Genomic DNA, 9,604 nt, shown 5'->3' on the forward strand with positions numbered 1-9,604 from the left:
TTACGAATAGCCAGAGCGAATGACATGGCCTTATGGTCCGCGCTACATTTCCACAATGTACAACAAGCAATAAAGATCGTTTCTAGGTAGGTAGTCTATCTCTATCTTTTTATCAAAAAAATATGGACTATAAGATCACTTTTCCTAAAATTCAAGGAAATCTGGAATGGAAATATCCAAAATTCCAAAAATATTTTTGAAAAAAAAAAAAACAACAACAAAAAGAAGTTTCAAGTCAGCTGTTTTACTGATAACAAAAAATGAAGCTGTACTTTGCGTTTGTATTGAGATGGATCATAAAAGGGATTTTTTTCATTATAGCGGGGATTTTTAAATATAGGCTCTGGTCACAGCAACAGTGCGCGTCCAAAATGGGGACCATTCATAGACCATGGATTATTGACCCTAGTCTAGACCCTGGAGTGCCCTGGACCATCCACCCTTGCACCAGTGTCAAAAATGTAGGACAGCACGAACGCGCGAACGACCTACTGTCTACTGTCCGGTCTGTCCGCAGTGTTAATGGAGAAAATGGCGCTCGAGGGTGGGCGGGCCCCCTCGCCCCCCCTAAATACGGCCCTGCGCACATGTGACCAAGTCCTATTTGTATAAGTCGAGGGGGAAAAAATAAAAGAAAACATCCCTTTTGAAAATCTCCCACACAACGCCGGTTAAAGATTTCCCCTACTTTTTTTACTTTCCCACTCTTATCAAGAAATTGCATAATTTTGTGTTTATCTTGAATATCTTGTCACGCCACTTGCGCAAACTTTTTCTTCTGTCTGACCATTTCAAAACTTGGAACAGTGCAGTTTACTTCGCAAACTTTTTGTCTGAGTTGCGAACGTAGTCGCTAATCACAAGAGTTTTTCAAGAAGAAAGTGAAAATCATCAAGTTTTACATTCATTTGAGTTTTGTGATAAGTTCTCTTTTACTAGATTAGATTTTATCTCTCGAGTTTTTTAATACTTTTCATTAGAAGTTTGGTATATTTATTTTATTCCTATCTACCTCGCTAGAATAATACTTTTTGGTGAAAATGTTATCACACGAGTTGGAAAGCTTGAATGAAAATGAACTAGCAGAAGTAAGTAGGTAGGTAGTCACAAAAAGTTGGGAACATTTTTCCTTTCTGAAACCAAAGTAAATACCAAATGGTCATATCATCTTTAGTGGGATGCTTACTTAGATAATTAGGTTACTTACACAGTAAAGATAAGGACTGACTGAATGTTACAGACCCATTGTAATAAATGAGTGAAAATATTTGCTTAGTATTTTATTTTCAGTGGATTCATTCATATTTTACTTAATTATTTTGAAAACCTACTTACTTACCTGTATAAAAAAAAACTACCTTGAAAACTGGTTTATCTTAAAAAAAAAAAAAAAAAAAAATGCTTGGGGGAAAAATAGTAGGTACCTACATATGCTTCCTTACAATATCATTCATGTTTCGGAAATTGAATATGGTTTTAAAAAATTCAAATTATTTTTAAACATTGAGTTCCTCCCATACATCTATCTGGCACACATTGGTTTCTTCTTGATACAATTATCCTCAAATTTTATGGACATTGGAATTTTGGAATATTTACCAGTATTTCTATCTACCCATAGTATGAAGATTCATTTCAGCTTGATATTTTAAGTAAAGTTAGCTTGATTAATTTTTATACTCAAGTATGTCTGTCTCTAGGTCTGTAATTAATGTAAGATGCAAATGAACCATGTTTGTGCATTTTACTACTTCCTACTTGTATACCTTATTATTGGTATTTGAAGTATCTTGTAGGTATTTTTAAGGAACAGTATTACCTACATTGTACAGTTTCAATTTGGTATGCTTAGTTTGGATAAAGATGTTCATAATGTTCATATTGTATGTGTTAGGTTTGCTTAATTTTAGGACTGTGCCTATTCTTACCTTGCCTTGGTTGCACTAGTACTGTGTGTATTGGTTTAGCTTAGAAATGATTAGAATATTTAAATATGGGACCATTAGCAAAACATTGAGTACAGTATGTATTGATTTCCTACCCTCATCTGTAAATTTCAGTCCTTGTGGACTTGATTTAGGTGGCCCAAGATAAATTGCCCTCTGTAAAAAAAAAAGAAAAAAAGAAGTACGAAGCCAGCTCATTGGATTTCTAATTTGACAACAAGGAACATAATAGAAATACTTCTTGTTTTCATCGTTCTCTTCTGATTGTACTTATACCTGTGGTCTGATTATGTACCTAGAGTTGGTTAGTATTTGTAATATCATGTCTGGGTCAGAATAAGTTCTCTTGCAATACCTACAACATAACTACCATCAATTTGTACATGTTTGTATTTTTGCAACTACATACTAAGTACCTCAACTCTAGTAGGTATTTTTATTGGGATGCATAAAAAATACACTTATCAGGTATGTAGGTAAGTACAAATCTATTAATGGGCTCTCAGACTGCAGACCATACTGGCTACTGTTTTTTTTTGTTTTTTTTTTTTTTTTTTTTTTTTGTACAGTTTTCCTACCATAAGTAATCTAGCCCTGAAGTAAGTAGGTAGGTAGTCACAAAAGTTGGGAACATTTTTCCTTTCTGAAACCAAAGTAAATACAAATGGTCATATCATCTTTAGTGGGATGCTTACTTAGATAATTAGGTTACTTACACAGTAAAGATAAGGACTGACTGAATGTTACAGACCATTGTAATAAATGAGTGAAAATATTTGCTTAGTATTTATTTTCAGTGGATTCATTCATATTTTACTTAATTATTTTGAAAACCTACTTACTTACCTGGTATAAAAAAAACTACCTTGAAAACTGGTTTATCTAAAAAAAAAAAAAAAAAAAAAATGGCTGGGGGCAAAGGGGTAGGTAGGTAAGTAATTTTGCTTTTTTTTTTTAATTCAATTTTACTTAGATATTATTGTGTGAACTTTGGCAACAATGTACACATTTCTTTCTTCAATGTCAACAACTTGAAGTCATGAGGTTATTCTTGCTGTACAATGTAGGATGTAGGTAGGTAGATCAAAAGGCAGACATTAAAAATTATTATTGTACATATTTTTTTTTTATTATTATTATTTTTTTTAATATGGTACCTACTTACCTACATGTCTTGAAGGACACTGATAAGTACATACCTACTCTGAGTTTTATACTGTTGATATGTTGATAGTGTTCATGTTGGTTTGAGAGGAAAGCATTATTTGTTGATTCTTGACTTATCATAAGTACTTAGGGATATATTACACTTACACTTTCCACTCAACAGTGTGTCTTTGTATCAACCTTTTTTTTATTATTATTAGTACATTTTTTCCCAAGTAGGTACTTATTATTAGACTTACATACCTATCTACCAAACCCTTAATTAAAGAGTAACTTAATGGGTAGGGATAGGAACCTATACCTATAGGAAGGAGCAAAATGAAAATTAGGTTCAAGAAAAAATAATGAAGGTACCTACTTAAGTAGTTATGATTGTTAAGGGGAAAGAAATCCTCCTGAAAATAACCAATTCTCAGTTTGACAAGCACTTAATAACTGGTTGCAACAGTATCCAAGGCATTTATTTGAAACTTTGAAGTACAAACCTCACCTAAAATGTTGGATCAACCTGAGATGCTGAAAACTTACTTTTAGATCAATTTCATTATTTTCAAGATCCACAATCTCTCCTCTAAAAACAGGGAGGATACCAGTCTGAAATTTCCCTTGCTAAAGAAGGCGAAAAGCAAATTTCAGCCCGAAGCAATTACCCTAGCTAGGGCTGATTGAGAAGATGACGAAAAACGCCGACCCTGTTTGAACACAGGAAAAAGCGAGGAAGAAGAAGAAGACAGAGTCTTTGAAAGAAAAGAAAAAAAAAAAAAAAAAAAAAAAGAAAAATCCTGTCTAGCCTTATATTGAGCTGAAATGTCCTAGGTAATACTGCTGAAGTCTCAATGGTTATAAACGTCACCACCGACATTAGTTGTAAGGGTAAAGGCCATGTAGGTACCTACCTATCTCTTGGAATACAAATAGGTGCGGATAGGAAGGTACTGTGTCAAAGTTTTTACATAAATTACAAATCAATAACAAACTTACCCTTTTCAAAGAATAACCAGCATGGAAAATGATGGGAGGCAGAATAATGTTGAAGAATATCTCTGGATCAAATGTAGCCTGGAAATGAGGTGAAAATTCATTGTTTTTATAACTTAATAGGTAGGGATAGGAACCTATACCTATGGGAAGGAGCTAAATGAAAATTAGGTTCAAGAAAAAATAATGAAGTAAGTAGTTATGATTGTTAAGGGGAAAGAAATCCTCCTGAAAATAACCAATTCTCAGTTTGACAATCACTTAATAACTGGTTGCAACAGTATCCAAGGCATTCATTTGAAATTTTGAAGTACAAACCTTACCTAAAATGTTGGATCAACCTGAGATGCTGAAAACTTACTTTTAGATCAATTTCATTATTTTCAAGATCCACAATCTCTCCTCTAAATCTGTAGCCATATGTCTTGTTGATATTGGATGCTCCCTTGACCGGAAACTTAAGCCAAAGTGTGTCTGGAGGAAGTGACAGCTGATGCAGTTGACTAGAGTTCTCCGGAACAACAGGTATATGCAGTAATGGTGTGGTACTACCTGTGTATCTGATCAGTGCTCCAACAATAAGACCTGTAACAAACAGATTAAAAAATTATAGGTTACTAGATACTAGCTATGGATTTGTTACTCATAGAAGAGAGATGGACAAGAGGAGAATTGGTATCAGGTACACAAATAGATTTAGTTTGAAGACTAGCAATCCAGTGGACCCTATATGTGCTAAATACTGTTTAGGTACTCTTTTACTCACTGAAGGTATTAAGGTAGGTACTTACTGATATTAGAGGGTATTTTGTGTTGAGTTTTCCTCAAACCAAATCATTTATTTTGAATCAATCATGTTTGATGTTTGTTTGCTCTTACTTAGTGTTCACTGGAGAGCCCCTTTGTCATTCGTTCTTTTTTTTTTTTTTTACGTCGGTTTTAATTGATTGAACTTGTCTCAGTTTGTAGGTTTGTTTGAGTAGAATGGTGAATTTGTTGTTGAACTCTTAAGTAAATGCCAACAGTCAATATACTTAGGTACCTATTCAATACTAGTGTCTGGCAGATCCTACACATAAGATGTCCGAAGTTTCAACTGTGTGCAAAAAAAAATCGTTTGTTGAAAGATCACTTACAAAAAAAAATCTACCTACCCATGGTTTAACTGATGGCTTTTTAGATTTTTATTATTCCTAGTTCTTCAGGGTCTCCATTTTCCATGAGATTTATTACACTTATTTGCCCTGTAGTTTATGGCAACAATAACTGTTAGTCAGTCTGTTTGTCTGCCGTGTAGGTTTTAGCGTCTATTTGCCTGTAGCCTTGCTGTGCTCTGTCACAATATTATATTTGTTCACTCATGATACTCTAGGTACCTACTACCTACCTAGGCTAATGCACGGTCGATATGTTAACCAACTAACCATATGTGTAGGTATTTAGGTAACCCATTCCAGTCCTTATGTCGTACATATTACAGTAAGGAGATGAATTAGCACGCCATTGGTGTGTAGCACTAGGCGCTAGGCCTGATAGAAAACTCTCCCAATGTCATTGAACTCTTACCAGAACATTTCCTCCAGTTCGAGGCTATTATAGGCCGAGCCTAGGTGAACACAGAACCCAGTGTGGCGTGATCCATTGTATTGCTGACGCCATTATTATTGTTATTATTATATTAAAAAAGAAAAAAAAAATGGAGGACACTGAAGTGATGAGAGTAACAGTTGTGCGAAATAATAATTGTCACTGATAATGTCTGCAGCCTCAGTGGTGTAGTCGTTAGCACGGTAGATATGAATGTGGAGATTGGTGGTTCGAATCCAAGTCATGTCGTAGAATATATTGAAGTGCACAATTCGAGGAACGGCATTTGTGACGAACATCATGCTTGACATAATTAAATTTCCTCTTATTGATTGATACTTTCATTATCATTACCTACATGTAACTTTGAGTAATGATACTAATGATGCAGAAAAAGCAGCTGGTGACATTATTTTGTTTCTAAATAAGTTAATGAGTGATTTTTAATTAAACCGCATTTGTGAAGCTCAGAAAAAATCTTGAGGAAAATGGAGGAAAAATTATCTAGGAATTATGTATGATTGTCACGTTTACGTACAAGTTTTTTCGATGTAAGAAATGAAAATCATGTTTTGTGTGTCATTGGAAAATTCTTTGTTGAACGCTTGGAAAGGAAAATACACCTCATGTTAAAAGACACTGTGGTCTTCTGCGCAAGCGCGAAAAGAAAACCAACATGAAGTTAGCAAAAGTTCACTGAACTACATACAATGTACGAGTATGTACTAATGCTGCCTAAGAAAAAGAACATAATTTAAATGTACCTACTAACGTAACGTAGTACCTACCTCAACGACTTCCGTAGTAAGCTTTTTTTGCTGATTCATTTTATTTATTGCTTGAAAGCGTATGTATATGGCAGTGTAATAATTATGCCATCAATTAGTATATCCGGAAAACTAACCCTGTCTTTCCTTGACCAGTACACCAGTAGCTAGGTCAGGAAGACATTGCTTAGATTGATTATTATTTATTTGATGAGTATCCACGAGCTTTATACTTATTAATTGTTGCCCATTTATATTCTCCTGTTAGCTTTGAATGTTGGAGAAGTGGAGCTTCAAAGGGTTGTACCTACTAACGTTAAGTAGTACCTACCTCAACGACTTCCGTAGTAAGCTTTTTTATTTGCTGATTCATTTTATTTATTGCTTGCAAGCGTATGTATATGGCAGCGTAATAATTATGCCATCAATTAGTATATCCGGAAAACTAACCCTGTCTTTCCTTGACCAGTAGCTAGGTCAGGAAGACATTGCTTAGATTGATTATTATTTATTTGATGAGTATCCACGCGCTTTATACTTGTTAATTGTTGCCCATTTATATTCTCCCGTTAGCTTTGAATGTTGGAGAAGTGGAGCTTCAAAGGGTTGAATTACGAGCATTCTGTGCGTTTGAGATGACATTTTATTTCTGACTTGATCATGCTTGACATAATTAAATTTCCTCTTATTGATTGATACTTTCATTATCATTACTTATGTATGTAACTTTGAGTAATGATACTAATGATGCAGAAAAAGCAGCTGGTGACGTTATTATTATTTTGTTTCTAAATAAGTTAATGAGTGATTTTTTAATTAAACCGCATTTGTGAAGCTCAGAAAAATTCTGGAGGAAAATGGAGGAAAAATTATCTAGGAATTATGTATGATTGTCACGTTTACGTACAAGTTTTTTCGATGTAAGAAATGAAAATCATGTAGGTTCTGGGTGGAAAGTTGAGGGCTTTGTTACATAACCTCAAGATGGATAGGGAGGATCTTTATTGAGAGTTTTGTGTCCGAAAGTAATTGGCGATACTGTCAAATATGCCGAATATTTTGTGATGTATTCTTACGTTTGGATTTTTACGAAAATAACGTAAAAAATTCTTTAATTTTTACATGGTTTAACTTAACTTGAGATCCCGAAAGTAATTGGCGATACTGTCAAATATGCCGAATATTATGTGATGTATTCTTACGTTTGGATTTTTACGAAAATAACGTAAAAAATCTGGTGTGAACATCACACGACTTTCCTTATCCTATTGAATGATGCTTATTTTTATGTTCTATAGTAACTTTTACAATATATTGAGGGAACGACAGTCAGTAAGAATTTCAAAAAGGGTCCATTTTGACACCTTCAGGCTTCCTCAAAGTTACACAGGTTATAAATTGCACTCAAACCTTTCAATACCCTATCTTATCTATTTTGTTGTTCTCCTTGTGTGTAGGCAGACAGTACCTACCTGTAGATGTGTATTTGAATCATAACCCTGACAGTTGAGGGAACGACAGTCAGTAAGAATTTTAAAAAAGGTCCATTATGACACCTTCAGGCTTCCTCAAAGTTACACAGGTTATAAATTGCACTCAAACCTTTCAATACCCTATCTTATCTATTTTGTTGTTCTCTCCTTATTAGTATGGTCGTGAAAATCACACTTGTTCCATCGCATCGTGGCCCCGTCTAATCCCTCTACAAACACTGGCCATGTGTTGATGTTTATGTTTCTTCATGATAAACATAAATAAAGCCCCCTCTAATCCCTCTACAAACACTGGCCAATCTGGCCATGTGTTGATGTTTATGTTTCTTCATGATAAACATAAATAAAATGCATCGCTGCACCTGATATGAGTCTGAAATACCTGAGCAACATATAAACAGCTGGTTAACTTGTCTTCCGACGGAATCCAAACCAGGCTAAGAAACCTTCTAGACTTTTCTCTCCGAATTGAACTCTTCGCGTCTCTGCTGCTCATGGTCTTGACAATCCGAAGGTCTTTCGGTTCCTCAGGTATTTTTATTATCGTTTAGTACCTATCTGTACTCGCTACCTATCGTTGAGTTGTTTAGAACGGGTTGGCTATGCTGTATGAATTGTTTATCAGTTCCAACCAAGGATTGTCATTCTCTGCTTCAGGGGAGATGCTAAGAAATGCTCTCGGGCTGGCTTTTGGGAGAAGAATTGCAATATTGATTTTCACATGATACGTCAATATTGATTTTCTGCTTTTAGGAGAAAAATTGCAATATTGATTTTCACATGATACGTCAATATTGATTTTCTGTAACACTTCAAGGGATCTGATATCGTATGTTCCGCTTTCGTTACCACTGTTGTCGTTATAATTGCTAATGAGCTTACATCATGAGTCTTTTCAGTATTGATGATATGGTTGATAAGATAATAATCAATCTCTCTTTTGTGTTTTTCGGTACATGCTACATATGTAGTTTGTAGATCATCTTTTGACGAAAGATCACACTGTGATGGTACTAATTAGTTGTAATCTTCAAAGACATTATTGATCCCTAATGATAACCTAAACGGTTAGAGATATTGTAAATGTTACAACAGAACACCCAAATAAGCACCATTCAATAGGATAAGTGTTGCCTTATTATCCAGTTCGAAATGCCTTATTCGAAATTTTGCTTGTCGGATATCAATCTAAATTCGGTATCAGCCTCCAAACTAGTGTCCATTTTTTTCCTCTCCGTGTCTTATGTAATTGAATAAGTACCTTCAAGTTAGCCGCCGTAACTCCAATGCCATTGTAATTAACCCCTGCATGTTCCGAACTTGATATTAATGATACCACCGGACACATGGATGCACAATTTGTCTGCATCCAGGATGACGTCACTTAAAGAATTAGTACCAATTGGTAAATCCAATGCGACAAGTGAACAATGTATTTTCAATTGATCCCAACTACGTCCCAGTTCAGTCTAATTTATGCCATGAAATGTGTGCGAGTACTAAAAATAGAAATTTCGCGAACGAGAGTCAGTCAAGTCAGTGTTCGTAAATGTGGCGTGATGTTAAGAGTGTGAGCTCATCATACATACATATAATACATAATTATGTTACATATGTATAATGTATACGAGTGGGACGAGAAGGTCTTGATGAATTTTGTGATATG

At 34.8% G+C, this 9,604-nt stretch overlaps 1 long non-coding RNA gene across 1 annotated transcript; it reads right to left on the minus strand.

The window, feature by feature from the left end:
- Window positions 1–4,096: 4,096 nt before the first annotated feature.
- Window positions 4,097–4,694, minus strand: LOC113466247. The gene is made up of 2 exons (XR_003390700.1): window positions 4,453–4,694; window positions 4,097–4,172 (listed from the first exon to the last, which is right to left on the minus strand). It is a non-coding gene; the product is annotated as an uncharacterized LOC113466247 (long non-coding RNA).
- Between the last annotated feature and the right edge of the window lie 4,910 nt (window positions 4,695–9,604).

The sequence above is a fragment of the Diaphorina citri genome, unplaced genomic scaffold (assembly GCF_000475195.1).
Source record: "Diaphorina citri unplaced genomic scaffold, Diaci psyllid genome assembly version 1.1 scaffold233, whole genome shotgun sequence".
Lineage (NCBI taxonomy): Eukaryota > Metazoa > Arthropoda > Insecta > Hemiptera > Psyllidae > Diaphorina > Diaphorina citri.